At 44.9% G+C, this 24,633-nt stretch overlaps 1 long non-coding RNA gene across 1 annotated transcript; it reads right to left on the reverse strand.

Moving 5' to 3' along the window:
* Positions 1–2,729: 2,729 nt before the first annotated feature.
* LOC120812259 (uncharacterized) lies at positions 2,730–8,665 on the reverse strand. The gene is made up of 6 exons (XR_013455246.1): positions 8,496–8,665; positions 7,712–7,868; positions 7,342–7,489; positions 5,897–5,955; positions 4,895–5,053; positions 2,730–3,593 (listed from the first exon to the last, which is right to left on the reverse strand). It is a non-coding gene; the product is annotated as an uncharacterized LOC120812259 (long non-coding RNA).
* Between the last annotated feature and the right edge of the window lie 15,968 nt (positions 8,666–24,633).

Genomic DNA, 24,633 nt, shown 5'->3' on the forward strand with positions numbered 1-24,633 from the left:
CAGGCACAAAAAAGACAGTTACACATCTGCAAACTGGGCACGACTGAAGCCTAAATTAAGCATCTGACTGCTGCTTAGTCAGCCGATACAAATCCAGCAATGGAAAAAAAACTCCATGATATTTATTAAGTGAGGGCTGACACACGGTCTCACCAGACGCTCCTACGGTTGGGAATCCTTGTGGTGAAGGCCGACTAATAGCCCCTCCTCTGCATTCCTGTTACCTAACGTGTCCTTTTTCCCAAACATCCCAACCACGGCAGTCACTTGCGACCAGAAAAAAACGCCAGATTCCCATATACGTACAAAGCATTTACTTTCCAAACATCCAGTTAAACATGAGGGTTTTCACAGATGTTGAGACATAATGAGAATAAGTACATGGTGCTCAGTTCTCTTTCTATTTCAATCTGATCTTTTGAAAGAAAAAAAAGAAACATGCAATGGCTTGGTACATATTAGTCATGTGTTTCTTACAACTTCCCATTTCTACTTTCTGTAAACGGTACCGAAGGCAAGTCTGCTGCACGCGTATGTAGGGCTCTCTGGGGGGGGAGGGGTGGGGTGTCAGGAGTGTGTCCTGGTCATGTATCACACCCCAGCTGTGTCTGAGGCTGAGTGAGCTGCAGGAGCATAACAGGAGATTCGCTGGGCCGCTTCAAAAGGCCGAACTTTGCACAACAACAACAAAGAAAAAGGCCCTGCTTGCGTTTGGGTGCTGGGACGGCAGCGCCGGCGTGTTTGCACAGTGAGTATTGGAGAGGACCGTACAGCCATCCGGAATGTCTTGCGCCGTTGCCCAGCCGGGTTCGCTCCTCTCGCTCAACACCAGGTCGACCTGTTTGTGGGAACCACACTTCTGGTTTACTTACATGTGGTTCCTTTAATACCACTTAAAAGGGGACGCCCTAAGTTAAGTGGAAAAAGGGGCCTTACTAAGAAACAACAATAAGGGCTAAATGTAATATTACTCAAGAAGGAGGATGTGAAAGTATGTGGTGGTCATTCTACAGCAGCCGTTGGTCCCTAGTGACGAATGAATAGAGAAGTGCTGGTAGTGGAGGAAAATGGGGAGACTAGAGGAAATCCTGTCAACAATGGTTGAACAAACTTGAGCGTGAGATAATGTGGACGAGAGCAAGCCTCTCATCAACCCTGATGATCATTCACAAAGCCTGTTCACAGAGGGAAATATGTGTGTGTGCGTCAGCCAATTCCATCATTTCAGAATAAAAGCCTCAATGAGCTGTACCTTAACCATTATGTTTAATTTCTGTATTTACAGCAATTTTTGGAAATATTCATTATTACTCATTTCGGTATTCCCAGTCATTTTATTTTTTCTTCATTTCTGTATTGTCTATACTTTCTGTCTGTGTTAGCTATTTTTTTAAATTCATTTCAGCTTTTAGAATTTCTGCAATTTCAGCATTTATTACTTTTTTCTGTTTTAAGCTTTCAGCATTCCAACACTGACCTACACACCAGCGCTATCTTCAAGACCCTGCACACAGTTAATCAAAACCTCTGTGGGACCTAATCTGATTCCTTCTGTTTGGTGGCTCTCTTATCCAGCTGTTACAAGATTGGGGGAAGATTGGTGGGAAACCGTAGGAGGAGTGAATGTCAGACAGCAGCAAGTAAGCCGATGAAATGCTACCATCTGTTTTGGGGGAAGATATGGGAAGAGAATTTCATAGGTGCTTTACTAAACAACCCGAATAGAACAGATTATTAGATTATTTCACCATAAAAAAAGTACCCTGGGAATTTTCGAACAGAAAATAAGGATATGGCATCAACAGCAAGAATAGTCCACTTCATCCCAAATATTAGGCCTTAGGGAACTACATACGAATGACACAAGGAGGCTTTGTTCCAACACAATCCTCTCATGACACTAGGCGGAATGATAGCACAAGACCACGAGACGACTAATCACCATTTCTACAGACAAATTACACGTGGTCATCAGCTAGCTGCAGGCAATGTATGACTGTTTTCCTGTTAGCTCGTTGTTGGGGTAACAGCCAGGCATCTTTTGAGTGTGATAAAAAATAGAACCTCACACAGTGCACCCTGCACTTATTTCTTATGTGCTCACATATGTGCTTGTGGGGCAGCTTACAGTTTCAATTTCTGCTTTTCACCTGATCTCAAGTTGATCTGTGAAGTTATTTTGTCTCTTTCCAGCAGCTGGTTGTGAAGTTGTGAACACAAATAAATACTCACTAGAATTCTGCGGATTATGAGCATGGCTGACCAAGTAGTAACACATGTATTTTCAAAGAAGAGATAAATGGAAGATAGCGGTTAGCCTTTAGGCTGAGCGGAGACGTTTGAGTGTATTGTGCGACAGAACTAAAAGAAAAACCCGCCTGTGCACATGAATGACTCTTCTCCACATTGTTATGTGGTGATTACACCACTCTCATGAGCTTTCTTTGTGCTGGTGTGTTCAAAAACCCTTTAAGCTTGGACAAACAACTTTGTGATTTGTTGAGTCATAATAAAGTGGTTTAAGTAAAGTGGTTCAACTCGTGTTAGGTCACTAATATGTAGAGAATATCATCCTTTGAATAATAAGCCGGAGAAAAGCCATTAACTCAGAGGTGTTTTAAGAGCAAGGTCTTGCCTGCTCAAACTGCTCAAACGCCGCTTCATTGAAATTGTGTAATCTCTTTAGACTCTAATGACACACACATACATTTTAATGACGCTCATTGACATTTCATGGTTGAAAAATGTGTTTTATTGGCATATAAGGAAAACAAAACTGACATGATTCCATTTATTTTGTATACACATGGATTTAAGAGATTAGTTGTCAGGGATGACACAGGATCTGTTTAAATAAGTTAACGTGTATTAACAGTTGAGGAGCTGAACAACAGTAAATGGTTTACCTGGTTGACCCTTGTTGGAAACAGCACCGCTACTGATCTTCAGTGATAAATAGCTTCTTTTTTACAGTGCCACTGCCACATGTATTAATAGTGACATAGACTAGATACACTGGGACTGGAAATTATAAATGGAAGTGAAATAGTCACTTCATATGGGGTGTGAACGCCACTATTAAATGATGTGAGACGCATTCTGCCACAAAACTTCCACTCGTCTTCCTCTCGAGCACAAGCCCAGTTTAACTGCTCCATCACAAATGGTGATTATCCATCAGAGGCAAGCCACAAAAACAAGTTCATACTATGCGCCAGTCTACTTGTGTAAGCCTTAATCGAAAAACGCAAATGGGAATCCACTTTGTAAGAGCTCTCTGCTTGCAAAAGGACGATAGAGGCAGAGACATGTAGGCGTTTGTACCTCGTTTAGCTTCTCACGCGAGCACCATGCGTTGCGGGTGTTCTAGGTTGCCGCGGAATTTAGCGAGAAACCGCGAGGCCAATTCGTCATCCACCAGCCGTCCGTCACTGGACAGCGTGACCGTCATCAGCTGCTGGGTGCTCAACGTCTGGTCGTCCTCGCAAAGCCGCAGTTCAGACCGGGAGGTCCCAATGGCCAGGATGCAGGCCTGGGGAGGGTTGATCACGGCGCTGAAGCCACTGATGCCGAACACCCCCATGTTTGAAATACTGCCCAGTAGAGAAAAGGAGAAAGGCGTGAGAAAAAGGGGCGGGGCCAAAGAGGAAGCAATGCACATGTTAACAGCACCAATCAAAAAAATCAGAAACCCCTTTAATGTCTAAATGACACCATTAGGTCTGATGAGTTGAAAATCCCCCCACCCCCCTCCCCCTTTCAATGGGTCACAATTGATGGTACTGTAACTGATGCTATTTGTCACCCTGAGACCACATTCAGTTGAAGCCCAAATGAAATGTAGAATATGCATAATATATTATTAGAAACTGTATCAATCATACTAGGGGAAATTTATGATGGCTATCGCACCTGCTGATCTACAACGGAAATTGTGAGATATCAATAAAAAGCGCCTCTGTTTGCATAAAACAAAATGTCAGCTTATTGTGTGTGTGTACATAGTTATATATATATTACACACACACACACACACACAATACAATAACAATTTTCTTTCCTTAACCCTCTTCTTTCACTAAGATACTGTTTGTTTTGGGGTTACCCGAATGAGCCTCCCTGGTACTCCTCAGGTAGCAGTTTCCCATCTCGAGCCTTCTGGGCGAGTGCCTATTGAAACCTTACACATCAGTCACAACACTTTGGGCTTTGGGTCAGAGAATAAAATGATATGCAAGATACATATACTGATAAATTAAAGCACTCGGCATGACATAGAAGAGAATCCATGTGCCCATTGGGAACAACTAAGGCTACCGTTGTGTCCATGTGAATAAAGACAACTACACTCAAAGGTTTGTCTAGATGCCAAAGGAAAAGTCAGGGGGATCACAAGTTAATTAAAATTCTTCCTCTGGAGACCATGAATGTATGTGCAGTATTATGCAGTATCGAATTGTTGTTGAGATACACAAACACACTGTTTTGCTCGCACTTTCAGTTATGCAATCAGTGTGCTTCAGTGTTTGTCCAGACAAACGGCCCTTGGGATGAAGCAATCACACCTCTTGCAAGATCAGTTTTGCATGGATGTATGCAACACAGCAAATGGTGGAATCTGATTAACTCGCTGATCAAAACATAACTACTCATCCCATCCCGTGATCAGCTACCTTTGTTTCAGATAGAATTTGTTTTACAACCAGATTGGGCTGCGGTCAAGTCTCAACTCCCTTATAGATTTCCAACAGCAACACTGTGTATTCGTGTGAAGTGCTTTTAATGAAGACAAAACTACACCACACTGTTGAAAGACGGCTTTGGGAGGTAAACTCTCGCCCCGAGGTGGCTCACAACATCATATGATAAAACGGTTTCTAATATTTCGTTCCACCTTAACATTGGCCGAGATCTCCTGGACTCCTTTGTCAACAGCATCCTTGATGATGGGGGTTATGAGGCCTTTGTTCGTTGCCACTGCAACTGAAATGTGGATTGAAACAAGTGCACGGGGTCCATCGCCAGACCAGGTCACATTAACTTCTGGCATCTCCTAGGATAGAAAGTCAGAGGTCAGCGCAGGTTTTGACAGATGATTACAATAACAATTAAGACCTTTCTGCTTTGGTTCACTGTGCTGGTCACTAAGGTCGTGATGACAGTAAATAAACAAAACACTCTGTTATAGTAAATCCAAGATCATCATCGATTTGGTGGGGAACGTATCAACTCCCTATTTAGGCCAGCAAATTAATGATAATAATATCTGAATGAGCTTGATCTTAATTCATCTGCTGCGTTAGAGCCTCAATAACAAAAACACATTTGTTGAATTTTTCTGAACACCAAAAAGTTTTATCTGCTTACAGAAAACACATCCAAGTGCACACCAGTTAATTAGAAACATTTACTGTAAATACCTGCTTATTACAGCAGCGATTCATACACAAATTACTTTCACTGTGTCATTTGTGGCCGGATGTGTTAATGCTTCTGGCCACAAATTCACTAAAGCAGACACAGTATTTTATTATATAACTAAATTACGAATAACTAAATTATTAAGACTGCATATTTTGTCCAACAAAATGATCATGAATCTCTGAAGTAAACATTTAGTCTCGTCTTACGATGGTTTGGCTACGAGTTGATTCACCATCTGAATCATTTAGCAATGAGCACAACAAAGGGACCTTTGTAAAGAAAAAATATGAATTTGGCACCAAAGGTTGAAATCAATTGATGTACGACCTTCAGACTGTTGCGTGTGCCCAGACTGTGTTAGGCTCCAAAAGACGAGATGCTTACGGATATAAAAGTTGAAATAACCTTGCGCACTGTAAATATACGTCATGGCAGGAAATTACATTAAGATTGATAGGTTAACTATACTTACTTTAAGTGTAACAGCAGCTGCTTTGATAATAAAATCATTAACTGACACCTTGATCTGTTCTGTAAAGACAAAGACAAAAAAAGAGTTTGTGAGCCAAAGCAACATAACGTCATATACTTTGCACAGGACCTGTGAAATGTGACACTATTCTGTGTGCACATTCGTTACTGCACATTTTAGCTCACAGAAAAGAAGCAGATCGGAGACAATGAACCCGTCCCGATGACTCAGTCGGTGGCATCTGCTGCGCTTGCTGCTCCGTGCGGGACACCGGTGAGCAGGGGGGGGAGGTGGGAGGGTGAGGAGGGGCTCGGCCTGGCATCAGTGCCAACTTGTGCTGGAGTCCATTAGCGGAGTACCAGACAGTTCTGAATGCAGCGAGCGGGATGATTAACAAGCAAACCGTGAAAATCGCTCTGCTCCCGAACAATGAGGGTCCGCAAAAACAGCCGTGGAGCGAATCCCTAAGTACACACACCACCTAGCTAATAGCTGTGGAATGGCCCGACCCGCTTCCTCCAGCACAGAGACGGGACACACAGAGATTTGCCGTTTGTTTGAAAGCTCAGCATAGCTGAGCTAAATAAAACGGATTACGTGAGAGTTTAAAAATAGGGAATTGACTGATAACTCAGAAAACATTCCAAAGTAAGCACAGATTACATTCCAGGGGTCCAGTTATGGATAAATACAGTACCAGTCAAAAGTTTGGACAAACTTTCTCATTGAATCGAATGAGACAATGTGTCCAAACTTTTGACTGGTACTGTATGTTTTGGGCTGAACGTAGTTAAACGTTGAAGAGTGACTGTAGAGGCAAGTTTCCCTCTCTCTGGTTGTGGTGTAAACCTCACTTCACCTCAGAATACACACACACCCTGGTAGCTGTTGCCCAAGCAGCTGCAGCTTAGCTCAACAGCAGTTTCTAGGGAAGTCTTTGAGGTTGAGAAAGCGGCAACCACATGGGCAGGATACTACTCACTGCTGCTAGGGTTTGATTCATTCTCCAAATACTCCACACAGTGCCGAGCTTACTGATACTGTATGGATGAACCAAGTGCTCTCCCACCCATTTACATTTCATTTTGCCACTGCAAAACACAAGATGCACCAAACACAGAAGAAGAAGAAGCAATTGGAAACAGTGATTACTGTGAAAGAGTATCACACTCTTTAAAGCAGAAAGGAACAACTATATCAATGCAAACAGCTTCCGTTCTTACCCAGTTATTTTTTTAGTGGGCGAGGAGGATTAGTGCGAACCAGATGACAACATGTACCAGAGATTTTTTTACATGCAAAAGAGCGAGTTCATTTGTCATGGGAGCGGTCATGCGAAAACCCTGAAATCGACACGGCTGCAGGGCAATAGACTAATATGAGCATGAACAGAACATTGCTAATGCGTACAACCCCCCACCCCCCTCTCAGTTGTGGCATTTCACCTTGGGCCAAGTCTTTGCGGAGGTGCATGACGGCGGCCATGTCACATTCCACTGAGGCATACGCATGGGGGATGGTGGTCTTCGATTGTGTCAGTCTTTGAGCAATCACACGGCGAACATTCAAGGCTGGGATCTCTGTGAAAGTGCCCTACAGAGGATACATGGAGGGGAAGGGGTGGGCGGGGATTAATTGAACAGGTTGTTTCGGGAAAGAAACGGGGGAATGAAAGGGGACAAGAGTGATTGTCAGACATTTATCAGTTGCAATCAATCAAAAAAAGGGGATGGGATGTCACTGAAAAGCTTGTTGGGATTTAACGGCTGGAAAGGTGTCGGTGACAGAGAGGGACGGACAGACGGAAGTGCTCACCGGTGCTTCTGGTTTCCCTGGTACGGAGAGAGGAGGTATGTTGGGTCTGCTGCCCTAGGGCGGAGGCGTAGACGCCGGGGAGGGGACTGGCCTCGGGGCGGCCGCGGCTCGAGTCGGTTTTAGGACAGGAGATTTCTTCAGGAGGTTCAACGCATCTCTGGTAAAGTAAAAACAAAAACACATGTGTAAAGACCCATTAACCTGTTTATTTTACATGCAACATAACCCTAACCCGGCCTTTTCCAAAATATGTTTCCTACTAAAATAGTGTTTTTGTGTCAATATTATTTGTCGGGAGAATAACTTACAAACAGACAGACCCCATAATGATGGGCGAGGCAGGACTGGGTGTCAGTTGCAGCTGAGGACATTGTTATTCCAAACCGTGGCTTTATTATCTTTACCGCAGTGAACATCACTACTCTTTCAACAGCATCTTTACCGAGGGACGGCTGTCCGATTAAAAGACACATTTTACAGCTCACATGAGGGGGGATTTTACACTTTGATATCATCCCAAAGGCTTTTAAAATGATTTCTACCTTACGGTTGAAATTTTTTTTTTTAATTATAATAATGAACTAGCCTGTTTAATGTGATATTGAGCATTTTATTCTTGGACAGCACCATTTTACACATACAGCATATTTCTAGTAAGTCTATTCAAAGCGGTTTACTACATATAGTAGAGGAAGTGAGATTTTGACGTCGACAGGGAAAACAGAAAAATAAAAAAAGGGAAGGAATCAAAACATACTGAACGATCTGCCCTGGATATTCTTACCTCCTTCATTTTGTTCTTAGCAGCAAAAGAGGAGGGAGGGGCAGGTATGAGGTGCACAAGCTAGAAGCGCTCTGGTTCCAGTTCTGTGCCCTGGGGTCCACCTACCCGCACACATCCAGTCCTTTGTCTGGACCACCTGCGTCTGACCTCAGGAACCGTCTGGGCCCCACAACTGCGTCCCTTGCTCGGCTGCATCTTATGATTTCCTCTGGCCCCCCAACTCCTCCCTCCCTCCCTCTCTCTCACTGATTTGTTTGCAGAAGGACTGAGGCAACATGGAAATACCCCAGCTAACCGGAATTCTTTTTTCAATCATGTTTCTTTTTTTTAAGTAGTGGGAGGTAATCAAAGCGCAGCATAAAAGGCCAACGAAGGGCATTGACTTAAACGTGTATGTCTGTATAAAAATTGCATACATTTATATATATACATATACATACACACATATATGGTAGTGTTTTGCCTGTGTTGTAGGTTGGAAATGCTACACGTTAGTTATTATTAACCCCCCCCCCCACCCCCCCCTTTTTTCCTTGTTAATAAATGATGCACTCTTTAAGACGTTATATTAAGATATTATATGATCACGTCAGTAGAGGGCGCTGTGGTGCTGCTGTGGAGACATTGGAGAGAACGTAGCTACAGGCTCCGCTCATGCGCAGCTCAGAATAAAACTAGCTCTGGCTTGAGCATGACGCTAACGTGTGTCCTCTCTCCATATTAATCCACAGGCTACACAGTGCTTCCTAGGCTGTGTAACCTTTGCTGCCGGTCCAGATTACCCCTAGGTCTGGTGCCGGTAACAATTGGGGGCTCGTCCGGGATCAACTAGCGTCCTTACCAGGTGAAGTGGGTGCTAAAACAACGTGAACCGGTGACAAAAGCTTCAGGGAAGGCTGCAATATCGTGCGTCATCCAGAGAGCAGAGTCCACCGTGGTAGCGTTAAAAATGGCCACTGTCACCCTGCGACGGACGCTGGTCTTCCAGCTTCAGAAGAGACTGTCCGACTTGAGTGTAAGTCAACTCCTGAGAGTTGCGAGTTCAATTGATGATGGTGGTACAATTGGCAACATTGAGGATCTGAGCGAACCAGAACTGTATGACCTGATTGTCGACTACATCAGAAGTAAGAAACTGTCAGTCCTAGAGGATGGAGTGATGTCCCAACTTCTCCTCCTCAAAGACATGCTGAGTGACCTGCTAGCTGTGGTGGAAATTTGTGGATTTAGCCCATGTGAGAAATCAAAAGTATCTTGAGCTTTCTTGTGATTAAGTATTTATTACTAACTAGAATATAGAAAAAAGATAAAGAATACAGAAATCATCAGCACAAGTCGTAAGCACAGAAAGAAGTCAAATGACTACAATTCAGCTGAAAAGGGACAGATGTTCCTTCCCCCAAAAGGAGCAGGAAGATCTGACAAAGTTGAAGAGGAGAACAGGAGCTTAAATACACTTCAGGGAGGTTTGTGCTGCCTCAGGACAGGACAGCCCACCCCTCAAAGAGGAGTGTTGGAAAAGTACCAGATGATGTAGGGGTGACCCTGTGACCCTCCCTTTATGGACCCAGACAATCAACAACATCTAAAAGGTCAGTCAGGGCACGTATGTTTTCATCTGTGTCTTATCTCACCCTGGACTGCCTTAAGTCACCGGCTCACATCAAAGGTAACATTCCTGAGAGCCTCACCCCACGCAGGCTCAACAATTTTCCCCCAACACTAGCCACAGACACTGAAGGGGTAGAAGCTAACCAGGCTGCGACATTCGAGAGAGGAGATATAGCAGTCGACCAGCCGGGAGGCCACACTCCACCTCATCCGGACTACAACCATCCAGGCAGACGTCCAACTTCACCAACCACAGACATTCCCACACAACCAGCCGGGAGCTCCACCACTCCAGCATCGACCAAGTCATTCACAGCAGGTGTTCAGGGTGCTCACCATGGGAGGGTGAGTCTGTCTTCCAGTATGGGAGAACAGGTACTGAGGTTTAATGATGTGGCTGCTTTGCTCCCACGCAGAGAGTTTAAGTTACATGGTGGACAAATCTCTGATGTTGGTTCTGACATGTCATACAGCAGTCTTTGTAAACAGATAGATGAAGGTTTACGAGAAGGTTTTACTGAGTCAGAAGTAACTCGCATTGTGATTAAGATCATACAACCTGGTTCATTCAGAGAGATGCTAACTAACAAAGATGACTTAACTGTTAATGAGCTAAAGCGCTTTCTCCGTGCACACATCAGGGATAAAAATACGACTGAGCTTTTTCAAGAGTTAAGTAATGCTAAACAACAAGACAAAGAGAGCCCACAGCAGTTTTTGTACAAAACCATGGGTTTAAAGCAGCGAGTTTTATTTGAGTCTCAACAGCCTGGTGCGGAGTTCAGCTATGACAAAAGGCTAGTTCAAGGTACATTTCTCCACACACTTTACCAAGGGTTAAATGAAAAAAACAACCATGTTCGACATGATTTAAAACCCTTCCTCAAAGACCTCCAGGTAACTGATGATTTTCTCTTAGATCAAATCACGAAGTCGACTAGTGAGGAAGCAGAAAGACTAAAACGCCTTGGCACTGTAGCTAAAACCCGACCAGTGACGATAAGCACAGTTCAGCTTGACGAGGGTGACTCAAGTAAGCAAGCTAAAGTCGACATCGAGTTACAGGCTAATCGTGCTGCTATTACAGAACTGACCGCACAAGTGTCATCACTGACCCAACATCTGGCCCAGATGGGTAAACCTACTGACAGTTCGACACCAAAGGACACCTGCCCATCAGCAGTCCGATCTCCGGCACCAACAAGAGAGACTAGGGGCCGATGCAATGACTGTGTACAACAGGGAAAAATTAGCTGCCCTCACTGCTTCGTTTGTGGACAAGCAGGACATCGCGCCATAGGGTGTCTGAAAAAAATGTCGGGAAACGGGCTGAGGTCACTGGAGCGGGGCAGCCAGTGATCATGACAGCTGAAGAGGCCTCAACACCAGTCAGGTCTGTAAAAGCAGACACACAGCATCAACCACCACCAAGGAAGTGTATAGCACAGCTCATAGGAAAGCGATGCATGGTTTCATGTGCTATAAACGGAGTTCCTCTACAAATGCTGCTCGACTCAGGGGCTCAAGTGACTATGGTAGGGAGAGCATGGATGAAAAAAACACTTCCCAATGTCCAAATCCAGCCACTCCAATCCCTCCTTTTTGACCAGCCCTTGGAGATTTTGGCAGCTAATGGTACAGATGTTCCTTTTGAGGGATGGGCCAAATGGGTCAAAATTCTGGACATGTCACTATACAAGTACCAGTATTGATCAGCAAGAATGTTCTTAACTCTCCTCTGTTAGGCAGTAACGTTATAGCTGAGATGATCAAAACAAACCAGGAACAAAGAGGGGAGGCTGATATTTATGCTTTACTTAAAGAAGTTTTAAGTGTCAGTGACAGTGCAGTGGAGGCCCTGGTTGCTACTCTCCAGCTTTCAACCCCTGAGGAAACTGCTTCCGAGCTTGAGTGTAGTGTGAGGACAGGAAGGAGAGGAGTAACAATTCCTGCAGGGGAGATTTGTGAGGTGAGGTGTAGAGTTAGAGAGTGGCCAAGGGGCGGGACAATGCTGTTTCAACCCAACCTAGTGAGTAACTGTCCTGAAGGGTTGGAGCTGTTTCCGGCTTTAGTAGAGGTTCCAAGTGGGTAAACAAAAATAGTCAAAATTCCTATTCAGAACCCCACTAAGCACGATATCTATCTCACAAAGAGAACGGTTCTGGGCACGTTGGAGGAAGCGATGGAAGTAAAACCAATTAACTGTTTTCCAGCTGGGTCAGAGCCACTATCCCATCCCACTGCGAACGCATACTCCGCTCAGCTAAACACAAATCAGCAGAGAGAAACAAGTGATAGACATGAGATGAAAGGCATGTCAGAGCAGAGCTGGCACCCCCCTGTTGACGTGTCACACCTGAAAGAGGAAGAACAAAAGATAGTCAGAGACATGTTGTACGAAGAGTCCGATGTATTTGCCAGGGAGGATTCTGACATTGGGTGCATCCCAACCTTGCAGCTGCAAATCCTCCTAAAGGACAAAACACCAGTCCACACGTCCTACAATTCGGTTCCCAAGCCCTTGTACAAAGAGGTAAAGGAATATGTCCAGAACCTGCTTGACCACGGGTGGATCAGGAAATCCACCTCACCCTACTCGTCTCCAGTGGTCTGTGTCAGAAAAAAAGACAAGAGCCTACGCTTGTGTGTTGACTTTCGAGGCTTGAACCGAAAAACTGTCCCTGACCGTCACCCTCTTCCACGTATCCAAGATCTGCTGGATAATCTCGGGGTATACTCATGGTTCTCCATACTCGATCAAGGAGGTGCGTACCACCAGGGTTTTGTCGATGAGAGTTCCAGACACCTGACTGCCTTTAGCACGCCATGGGGTCTCTACGAGTGGATTCGACTACCATTTGGCCTGACCAATGCTCCAGCAGCATTTCAAAGATGCATGGAGGGAGTTCTTGATGGTCTAAGGGATGAGTGCTGCTCTCCATATTTAGATGACGTGCTCTGCTTCTCCAAGACTTTCCAGGAACATGTCGACTACCTGAGGAAGGTCTTTGGCTGCCTTCGAGAAAACGGTATCAAGTTACGGCCAAAAAAATTTGAGCTTTTTAAAAGTCAGGTCAGATATCTAGGGCGCTTAGTGACCAGCAAAGGCATCCAGATAGACCCTCAAGACCTTGAGGCCATTCAGCACCTCAAGGATAGAAAGCCAAAGAACGTAGGAGAGGTCAGGGTTCTCTTAGGGTTTCTAGGTTATTATAGAACCTTCATACAGGACTTTTCTCGGATAGCCAGGCCTCTGTTTCAGCTAATTGGAAGTCCTAGAGACGTTAACCACAAAACCAACCCAGCTAAATCCCACAAGACCAAGGCAAGGGACGCAAATAGTGGTCAGCTTTCATCTAAAGTACCTGTCCAATGGACACCACAACACAGTGCGGTGGTGGCTCACCTTGTTGACATGCTATGCAGTCCTCCCGTCCTGGCCTACCCAGACTTTGATTTGCCATTTGTCCTTCACACAGACGCATCGAATGAAGGTCTGGGGGCAGTTCTCTATCAACAGCAGGGAAACGAACTCCGTGTTGTCGCTTATGGTTCGAAGACACTCTCACCAGCTGAGAAGAACTATCATCTCCATTCTGGGAAGCTGGAGTTCCTGGCCTTAAAGTGGGCAGTCTGTGATAAATTTAGAGATTACCTCTATTATGCGCCCACTTTCAGCGTGTACACGGATAATAACCCCCTTACTTATGTTCTGAGTACGGCCAAGTTGAATGCAGTTGGACATCGTTGGGTGGGTGAGTTAGCAGACTTCCATTTCACCATCAGATATCGGCCAGGCAAGTCAAATGCAGACGCTGACACCCTGTCACGATATTCAGTACCACTTCGCAACCATCTAAAAGAGTACACAGAAACAATGCCGCCAGATGTTGTCTCTGCCATCTGGCAGGGGGACAACGCTATGAGGGACGGTGATGTGCCATGCGTGGCTGCACTACAGCTGCATCATGATGCTGAAGACGCACTTTGTGAAGGCATTCCGGTTATCACTCCAGAAAGTGTTAGAGCGGCTCAGAAGGAGGATGCTCCCATCTGTGAGGTGATAAACCTAAAAAAAAGAGGATGGAATCCTAATGATAAAGACAAAAGACAAATGGGACGAGAGACACGCAGAATCATACATGAATGGAACAGACTCACACTGGATAAAGGAATACTGTACAGGCAGACAGGACAGCGGAAACAGTTGGTCCTGCCCAGCAAACTGAAGTTGACTGTACTAAAACACTTGCATGATGATATGGGGCATGTTGGCGCAGACAAAGTGATCCACCTGGTGAGAGAGAGGTTTTTTTGGCCCTTCATGCAACGGGAAATTGAAGACTACGTAATTCGTCAGTGCCAGTGTGTTAAACAAAAAAAGCCAAATATTCCAGAGAGAGCACGGGTACAATAACAACCAGTGCCCCTTTTGAACTCATCTCCATTGACTATCTCCATCTTGAACGGAGTAAAGGTGGCTATGAGTACATTTTAGTTCTGATAGATCACTTCACTCGCTTCGCTCAAGCCTACCCAACGAAGAACAAGTCAGGCAGAACAGCAGCTGAGAAAATCTTCTATGACTTTATTCCACGCTTCGGATACCCTGAAAAGTTGCATCACGATCAGGGCCGGGAGTTCGAGAATGGTCTTTTCCAGAGACTGCAGCAGCTTGCAGGAATCGCCCACTCTCGAACCACCCCCTATCACCCGCAGGGCAATCCAGTTGAGCGTCTGAACAGGACACTTCTACAGATGCTCCGCACTCTGCAAGAGGAAAAAAAAGCTGAGTGGAAGGATCACTTACCCCACATAGTACACGCGTATAACTGCACGAGACATGAGGGAACAGGCTATTCACCGTTCTTTCTCCTGTATGGAAGAGCGCCACGGTTGCCTGTTGACTTACTCTTTGACCTGAAACCTCAACAGGAACCAACGTCCAAACAAGAGTATGCGCAGAAATGGGCTTCTCGCATGCACGAGGCATACAAAATTGCCTCAGATAACAGTGGGAAGTGCTCTGCAAAGGGGAAGAAATCCTATGATCGACATGTGAAAGGCAGGGTATTGCAGCCTGGAGACCGGGTGCTCGTCAGAAACTTGTCAGAGAGGGGTGGGCCGGGTAAACTTCGTGCTTATTGGGAGAAGAGAATTCATTGCGTGATCGAAAAGATTGGAGATGGACCTGTGTACAGAGTTCAGCCAGAAAAGGGAGATCAAACCTTACGTGTCCTGCACCGTAACCTGCTGCTTCCAGTAAATGATTTGCCCTTGGAGCAGGATGAGCAGAGACAGCCTGCACTCAAGAAAAACCAAAAACAGAGGGACAATCAGATAAAGAACAGTGACACAACAGTGGATCAGGAGTCTGAACATTCCGAGGATGAAGAACAATACACGTATTGTCTCAGGACCATACCAGTGTATGAAAGGATGGGGGTCAGACCCCCAAGGCCTCCGAGTGAACTCAGTGCTGTAGCCCAAGAGTTCCAGCCAAGGGGACAAGCAACAGAGACCACTTAAATATGGCAGCCAACTGAACGTGAGCCAGTTGCGGAGCCAGATTCAGTTCAGCTGCCGGGACCGGCTGCTACACCATCAGCTGAGGAACTACCACATCAACCAGCAAGGGAGGACAATATGGACAATGCAGATTCAGAAGAGCAAGCAGACAATAGTGAACCTGAACCAAGGCTATTAGATGAGGAAGCGCCACCGGTGAGAAGGTCAACTCGAGCAATAAAACCTACTGAAATGCTCACATATAACCAACTTGGACAACCTTCATTTCAGCCCTGGAAGTTTGGAGCAAATTGTATGTTGGCCTGTGTCCCCTATCCCATGCCATTTTACCCGGCTGTTCCTGAATTCTGTTACTACCCGACGCCAGTATGGACATGTTAAATGACGTACACCATGACGGAGAAGAAAAAAATTCACTGTGGACTGTACTTTGGCTGTTGGGCTTGGGGGAGACTCTTGACCTAAACTTACTGGCGATAGTTAGGTTTCGGATGTCCGGAGACATCTCTTGAAGCAGGGGAGAGTGTTGTAGGTTGGAAATGCTACACGTTAGTTGTTATTAAAACACCCCCCCCCCCTTTTTTCCTTGTTAATAAATGATGCACTCTTTAAGACGTTATATTAAGATATTATATGATCACGTCAGTAGAGGGCGCTGTGGTGCTGCTGTGGAGACATTGGAGAGAACGTAGCTACAGGCTCCGCTCATGCGCAGCTCAGAATAAAACTAGCTCTGGCTTGAGCATGACGCTAACGTGTGTCCTCTCTCCATATTAATCCACAGGCTACACAGTGCTTCCTAGGCTGTGTAACCTTTGCTGCCGGTCCAGATTACCCCTAGGTCTGGTGCCGGTAACACCTGCATTTACACTGGTTACAGTCATTGTAGGAAAATCTACACATTAGTGAGGTAAAAGTCATTGAGGCCATCATCCATAACTAACCTCTTCGATACGATCTATTTTTAGTGAAAGACAAGGGGAGAAAAAAGTGGGAATAGAAATGTCTTTCTCTGAAGCCCAATCCGTCTTTAAACCTTGCTACGGATTATGTAACATGCTATGAAGATTGCTATTCATGCCCCCTATAGGGGGGCCTTACTAGAGCCCAAGTTAGAATGGGAGGGGCGCTGCTCCCTCGTTTCAGCCTTATCTCATCTGCCAAAGGACAAAAGAAGGGAAATCAGGTCTATTCTGCCCTCTCTAGAAGGAGTTGAGCTGAATGTGAAACTATTCTTGACAAGGAGATTGGATTTCCAACAAGAACAGAACTGTTTAGTCTCACCATATGTGTAGCTGGTCCTCAGGTTCAGCTAACCTGACGCTTCAAATTGAACACATCTAAGAGATATTGCTTAAAAGGCAACGGCTCGATCACACATATACAGAAAAGGTTGGCATCGATTAACTTCCTAACATGTGCCAAATACATTCTTCTTTCAAGCCCTGCTCAACATCCTTTCATGCCAGCCATTTATCTTCTTTTCCCAAGGTCTGCTTGATCATAGTTGTCACTGGCTAACTTGATGTCATGAAAACCAACTGGCCAATTGATTTCCAACCTTTTGAACAAGCAGCTATATGAGAGAATAGTAAACATCACAACTTATCCTAGATTTTATTGTGGTTTTATTTTTGAAAGTTGAAGTTGAAATTTTAAAGGATGTTTTATTGTTGTTGTTATATTGGATACCCTGAATATCACTGATGTATTTGCAGGTTTTCTCAACTAATAAACATTTGTATTTGTCACTTTCCATTCCTGAAGTAAAGTATTGAACAACCCAAAAATGCACTCCTCAAAAGGAAAAGCCAGAAGCAACAACACACTTTCATTTCCAAACTAGGAAACGCCTAAAAGTGAAGCTCTTTATAGTTCTCGGCATGGCATGCAAACTATTTCGAACCGCACATCATGCATCATTCAATTTCATCACACTCTTACTTTTTAGATGGACCTATTAGATGTCCATCTAAGCCCAGGTGTCAGTGAGGAATTTGACAAACAATACATTCCAATCTTGAGATGAACAAATGGTTTAAGGAGAGGTAACTGAGCCATTGTGCAACATCTAATGATTGGGATAGAATTAAAAGTGCAGTACTAATTAAACAGTTTAAACTTGAACAATCAAGTAAACACACAGAGCATGCATTAATTAACCTGGATAATTACATCTTTAGAGTTCTTGAATAAGGGCATGTAAGACTGTAAAGATGTTAAATTCACTTCTAATTGGAATTTAAAAAATTGATGTTTGCAAATAAGATTTTTGCTACATATGTGTGCATTAAAAGAAAAGGCATTGCTGAATTTTATGTTAATCTTTTCAGTGTCTAGTTTGAAAAGCTTCATATCTCTGTGGCTGCCTCTGAACACACACGGCCCGTGTTTCTATGGTCACCAGCCGGTCCTGGAGACTGAGTTGCCATGGCGATCAAAGTTGCTTAATGAGATTCCCCAGCTGGGTGTTAGATGGGTAACAAGAGTATTCAATCAGGTCCCTATTGACAGCAGGTCAGCATTAGAGCTGTGTGTGTGTGTACAGATTTCTGGAGTGTGAATTTGCCACACAACAAGATTAAAGTACCTGAAATCTTAATCCTTGCTCCAACTGACATCTCTTTTACGCAGATATTTTGGGCCATACATTGGACACGAGGGAACCCTTCCAATCTGTTCCCTGAGACCTGTGACTAAACCGTCACCTCCTGCTGCCAAATCACCAATACAGCCAACCCAGTCGTTCATACTCACTCCTTGGTGATAAGTCCTCTTCGCCCAGTGGGTGTGGCTAATTTTGCGTCAACTCCATGGGTGTCGAGGATATGTCTTGCTGCTGGACTCAGACGTAACCTGGATGAGGAAGGCAGCACATTTACCGTATAGTTTTGTATTTAGGATCACAATTAAACCAGATTATTTCAATTGCAGAGACATTTCAGATACTGTCCTTTTTATGAACTGTTATAGAAAAAAAAAACACAAGCCATGCATTTTCATCCTTGTTACGTCTTTTCTGAGCTTTGCAGTCCCATCAAACAACAATGTTTGTGACATTGATATCTACCTTTAAAAACATAAAAACATAATCAATCTTATTCATAGATAGAATTATACTGATCATGGCTCCCCAGAAGCTCTGACCCTCTATTATGGTCAGATTAGCCAGAGAAGTGAATGCAGTGACCGTGGTTTAATGAATTAAAAAAGCTAAAATATGGAAGGCAACACTTACAGTCCTGACACGACTTTTGGCGGACGGGCTGGAGAGGGAGGAGCAGGGGGCACAACTGCATCCGTCGAAGGTGGACCTGCAGCATCTAGATGGGGGATCTCAACGTGCTTCCAGTCCTGCCCTTCCTCCACCATGAGGGCAATGAGAGTACCCAGGCGCACATTCTGACTTCCCTCCTCCATCTATGAAGAGTGTGAGAGACATACTTAAAAGAAGGTCACAGATATTGTATGTATCACTTTCCCTTCTTCCATTTGCTCCCCTGTTTAACTGACAATTCATGAAAAACCAAGCTGTGCAGGAATAAGTTCTTGGCAGATTGATTCACATGGTAATCCGCTTCAAGCCTCTTGCTACTCTTCCCAAACTGGGCGAGGTGTTGCTCCTCAGTCAATATTAATTAGTTTAAATTAAAGGCCAGACCCAATGTATAGGGTTGGGCTGACACACCAACCCGGTTTCCAAAGGTATTCCTCTGGCAGTGAGCTGCCTTGTGATGGTGTGGCTCGATATTACAAGAGAAAGGCAGGGGGAAGAAGAAAGAACAGCCAGAAATGGCTTAATTAACCCTGAGGTTGTAATTGAAAAATAAGAATTTATCAGCCAAAACATAATAAACTTGAAATGTCTAATTCAACAAAAATAAAATGATTACAAATTGTTATTTCATATAATAGGTGCAAATTGAATTGAATTAGTAAATTACCATTGACCCTATTCCTCTCGCTGGATTACTAAATCAAAATCAGAGAGCTGCACTTCAAAACTCATTCTGTTGCAGGACGTTGTCACTGTAAATCACTGTCATATTTGGGTAATAGTATTCAACATTTGTTTATCGACAAAAATATACAAAAAAGGTAGTATGTATATTTTTCTAATTGGTGGCACCACAGATATGTTGTTGTGACAGAAATTAATGGGAGAACACTCCCCTAACGACACCAAAAGCCAGATCCGTGACAACAAATACCAACTAACTGCTAACCCTAACAAAAAGCATGGAGCTGCACTTTGTAAGGCAAATTACAGTTACAGGGTCCACAAGCATTGGATTTCCATAACTTCAAACTAAATTTCCATGACTAAGTATTTTGTTAAATCTTGACATATACATAAAAAAGTGAGAAAATGTAGTATTTAAACCAACAATAAGAATTCCAAGGCATCCACAGTGTTTCCTATACCATTCAATTAGGCCGCAAGAAAGTCTGTTTTTTTTATTTTTAGAATTATTCACTATAGAGGAGTATTGTTTTTCCTGATACCGGTGCTAAAAAAATACTTATGAAACATATCGTATTGACGTCATGATTGCAGCGGGTGCCACACAGAAGAGCTGCATGAGGCACAAGAGCATATCGTTCATCTACCGTGTGACAGAATGCATTAATTGTATTTTAAGTTGATGCTTTGCTGTGTAAAATGAAGACAAAACAAAAATAATCAAAAAGATCTCCTGTCATTCAGTCGCGTAAGAAAATGAAGTCACGTGTCTGCGTGACTTGACAATGACAAAAAACACCGAAAGAACGCCGCTGCGCCCTCGGTTTTTAACTTGTAACTGCCGCTGTAGTAGCTTCGCTACAGTGGCCCTGTTATGTGGTTCCTGTAGTAGCTTCGCTACAGTGGCCCTGTTATGTGGTTCCTGTAGTAGCTTCACTACAGTCGCCCTGTTATGTGGTTCCTGTAGTAGCTTTGCCACAGTGGCCCTGTTATGTGGTTCCTGTAGTAGCTTCGCTACAGTCGCCCTGTTATGTGGTTCCTGTAGTAGCTTTGCTACAGTCGCCCTGTTATGTGGTTCTTGTAGTAGCTTCGCTACAGTCGCCCTGTTATGTGGTTCCTGTAGTAGCTTTGCTACAGTCGCCCTGTAATGTGGTTCCTGTAGTAGCTTTGCTACAGTCGCCCTGTTATGTTGTTCCTGTAGTAGCTTCGCTACAGTGGCCCCGTTATTGGGTTCCTGTAGTAGCTTTGCTACAGTCGCCCTGTTATGTGGTTCCGAAAGGAGCTTCGCTACAGTCGCCCCGTTATGTTGTTCCTATAGTAGCTTTGCTACAGTCGCCCTGTTATGTGGTTCCTGTAGTAGATTTGCTACAGTCTCCCTGTTATGTGGTTCCTGTAGTAGATTTGCTACAGTCGTCCTGTTATGTGGTTCCTGTAGTAGCTTCGCTACAGTCGCCCTGTTATGTGGTTCCAGTAGTAGCTTCGCTACAGTGGCCCTGTTATGTGGTTCCTGTAGTAGTTTTGCTACAGTCGCCCTGTAATGTGGTTCCTGTAGTAGCTTTGCTACAGTCGCCCTGTTATGTTGTTCCTGTAGTAGCTTCGCTACAGTGGCCCCGTTATTGGGTTCCTGTAGTAGCTTTGCTACAGTCGCCCTATTATGTGGTTCCGAAAGGAGCTTCGCTACAGTCGCCCCGTTATGTTGTTCCTATAGTAGCTTTGCTACAGTCGCCCTGTTATGTGGTTCCTGTAGTAGATTTGCTACAGTCTCCCTGTTATGTGGTTCCTGTAGTAGCTTTGCTACAGTCGCCCTGTTATGTGGTTCCTGTAGTAGCTTCGCTACAGTCGCCCTGTTATGTGGTTCCAGTAGTAGCTTCGCTACAGTGGCCCAGTTATGTGGTTCCTGTAGTAGCTTCACTACAATCGCCCTGTTATGTGGTTCCTGTAGTAGCTTTGCTACAGTGGCCCTGTTACGTGGTTCCTGTAGTAGCTTTGCTACAGTCGCCCTGTTATGTGGTTCCTGTAGTAGCTTTGCTACAGTCGCCCTGTTATGTGGTTCCGAGAGGACCTTCGCTACAGTCGCCCCGTTATATTGTTCCTGTAGTAGCTTTGCTACAGTCGCCCTGTTATGTGGTTCCTGTAGTAGATTTGCTACAGTCGCCCTGTTATGTGGTTCCTGTAGTAGCTTTGCTACAGTCTCCCCTTTATGTTGTTCCTGTAGTAGCTTTGCTACAGTCGCCCTGTTATGTGGTTCCTGTAGTAGATTTGCTACAGTCGCCCTGTTATGTGGTTCCTGTAGTAGCTTTGCTACAGTCGCCCTGTTATGTGGTTCCTGTAGTAGCTTTGCTACAGTCGCCCTGTTATGTTGTTCCTGTAGTAGCTTCGCTACAGTCGCCCCGTTATGGGGTTTCTGTAGTAGATTTGCTACAGTCGCCCTGTTATGTGGTTCCGAAAGGAGCTTTGCTACATTAGCCCTGTTATGTTTTTCCTGTAGTAGCTTCGCTACAGTCGCCCCGTTATGTGGTTCCTGTAGTAGCTTAGCTACAGTTGCCCTGTTATGTGGTTCCTGTAGTAGCTTCGCTACAGTCGCCCCGTTATGTGGTTCCTGTAGTAGCTTCGCTACTGTCGCCCTGTTATGTGGTTCCTGTAGTAGCTTTGCTACAGTGGCCCTGTTATGTGGTTTCTTTAGTAGCTTCGTTACAGTCGCCCTGTTATGTGGTTCCTGTAGTAGCTTTGCTACAGTCGCCCTATTATGTGGTTCCGAAAGGAGCTTCGCTACAGTCGCCCCGTTATGTTGTTCCTATAGTAGCTTTGCTACAGTCGCCCTGTTATGTGGTTCCTGTAGTAGATTTGCTACAGTCTCCCTGTTATGTGGTTCCTGTAGTAGCTTTGCTACAGTCGCCCTGTTATGTGGTTCCTGTAGTAGCTTCGCTACAGTCGCCCTGTTATGTGGTTCCAGTAGTAGCTTCGCTACAGTGGCCCAGTTATGTGGTTCCTGTAGTAGCTTCACTACAGTCGCCCTGTTATGTGGTTCCTGTAGTAGCTTTGCTACAGTGGCCCTGTTACGTGGTTCCTGTAGTAGCTTTGCTACAGTCGCCCTGTTATGTGGTTCCTGTAGTAGCTTTGCTACAGTCGCCCTGTTATGTGGTTCCGAGAGGACCTTCGCTACAGTCGCCCCGTTATATTGTTCCTGTAGTAGCTTTGCTACAGTCGCCCTGTTATGTGGTTCCTGTAGTAGATTTGCTACAGTCGCCCTGTTATGTGGTTCCTGTAGTAGCTTTGCTACAGTCTCCCCTTTATGTTGTTCCTGTAGTAGCTTTGCTACAGTCGCCCTGTTATGTGGTTCCTGTAGTAGATTTGCTACAGTCGCCCTGTTATGTGGTTCCTGTAGTAGCTTTGCTACAGTCGCCCTGTTATGTGGTTCCTGTAGTAGCTTTGCTACAGTCGCCCTGTTATGTTGTTCCTGTAGTAGCTTCGCTACAGTCGCCCCGTTATGGGGTTTCTGTAGTAGATTTGCTACAGTCGCCCTGTTATGTGGTTCCGAAAGGAGCTTTGCTACATTAGCCCTGTTATGTTTTTCCTGTAGTAGCTTCGCTACAGTCGCCCCGTTATGTGGTTCCTGTAGTAGCTTAGCTACAGTTGCCCTGTTATGTGGTTCCTGTAGTAGCTTCGCTACAGTCGCCCCGTTATGTGGTTCCTGTAGTAGCTTCGCTACTGTCGCCCTGTTATGTGGTTCCTGTAGTAGCTTTGCTACAGTGGCCCTGTTATGTGGTTTCTTTAGTAGCTTCGTTACAGTCGCCCTGTTATGTGGTTCCTGTAGTAGCTTCGCTACAGTCGCCCTGTTATGTGGTTCCTGTAGTAGCTTTGCTATAGTCGCCCCGTTATGTGGTTCCTGTAGTAGCTTTGCTACAGTCGCCCCGTTATCTGGTTCCTGTAGTAGCTTTGCTACAGTCGCCCTGTTATGTGGTTCCTGTAGTAGCTTTGCTACAGTTGCCCTGTTATGTGGTTCCGAAATGAGCTTCGCTACAGTCGCCCTGTTATGTGGTTCCTGTAGTAGCTTTGCTACAGTCGCCCTGTTATGTGGTTCCTGTAGTAGCTTTGCTACAGTCGCCCCTTCATGTTGTTCCTGTAGTAGCTTTGCTACAGTCGCCCTGTTATGTGGTTCCTGTAGTAGATTTGCTACAGTCGCCCTGTTATGTGGTTACTGTAGTAGCTTTGCTACAGTCGCCCTGTTATGTGGTTCCTGTAGTAGATTTGCTACAGTCTCCCTGTTATGTGGTTCCTGTAGTAGCTTTGCTACAGTCGCCCTGTTATGTGGTTCCTGTAGTAGCTTCGCTACAGTCGCCCTGGTATATGGTTCCAGTAGTAGCTTCGCTACAGTGGCCCAGTTATGTGGTTCCTGTAGTAGCTTTGCTACAGTCGCCCTGTTATGTGGTTCCTGTAGTAGCTTTGCTACAGTAGCCTTGTTGTGTGGTTCCGAAATGAGCTTCGCTACAGTCGCCCCGTTATGGGGTTTCTGTAGTAGATTTGCTACAGTCGCCCTGTTATGTGGTTCCTGTAGTAGCTTTGCTACAGTCGCCCTGTTATGTTGTTCCTGTAGTAGCTTCGCTACAGTCGCCCCGTTATGGGGTTTCTGTAGTAGATTTGCTACAGTCGCCCTGTTATGTGGTTCCGAAAGGAGCTTTGCTACAGTAGCCCTGTTATGTTTTTCCTGTAGTAGCTTCGCTACAGTCACCCCGTTATGTGGTTCCTGTAGTAGCTTAGCTACAGTCGCCCTGTTATGTGGTTCCTGTAGTAGCTTCGCTACAGTCGCCCCGTTATGTGGTTCCTGTAGTAGCTTCGCTACTGTCGCCCTGTTATGTGGTTCCTGTAGTAGCTTTGCTACAGTGGCCCTGTTATGTGGTTTCTTTAGTAGCTTCGTTACAGTCGCCCTGTTATGTGGTTCCTGTAGTAGCTTCGCTACAGTCGCCCTGTTATGTGGTTCATGTAGTAGCTTTGCTATAGTCGCCCCGTTATGTGGTTCCTGTAGTAGCTTTGCTA

This window comes from Gasterosteus aculeatus, chromosome Y, assembly GCF_964276395.1.
Source record: "Gasterosteus aculeatus chromosome Y, fGasAcu3.hap1.1, whole genome shotgun sequence".
Lineage (NCBI taxonomy): Eukaryota > Metazoa > Chordata > Actinopteri > Perciformes > Gasterosteidae > Gasterosteus > Gasterosteus aculeatus.